The following is a 430-nucleotide window of genomic DNA, read 5'->3' as shown; positions in this document are numbered from 1 at the left end:
CGCTCGCAGCCCTGCCCCCGCCGGGACTGCCCCCCCAGGTACGTGCGGCCACAGTTCTGACCTCATCGGGACCGGGTTCCTGCTGGTTTCAAAGGCACCGGGACCTGGACTAAGACTTCTTTAGCGGGGCCGGCCTGTGTGGCTCAGTGGTTAGCATCACCCCGGGAACCGAGAGGTTACGGGTTCGATTAAGGCACCGGGACCTGGACTAAGACTTCTTTAGCAGGGCCGGCCTGTGTGGCTCAGCGGTTAGCATCAACCCGGGAACCGAGAGGTTACGGGTTCGATCCCCAGTGGGGGGCATGCAGGAGGCAGCCGATCCATGATTCTCTCTCATCATGGATGTTTCTCTCTCTGCCCCCCTCTCTTTTCCTCTCTGACATCAACAAAATTATATTTTAAAAAATAAAATAGCCCCGGCCGATGTGGC

This window comes from Myotis davidii, unplaced genomic scaffold, assembly GCF_000327345.1.
Source record: "Myotis davidii unplaced genomic scaffold, ASM32734v1 scaffold2707, whole genome shotgun sequence".
NCBI lineage: Eukaryota > Metazoa > Chordata > Mammalia > Chiroptera > Vespertilionidae > Myotis > Myotis davidii.
The sequence above is the reverse complement of the archived record's forward strand: the minus strand, read 5'-3'. Positions refer to the sequence as shown.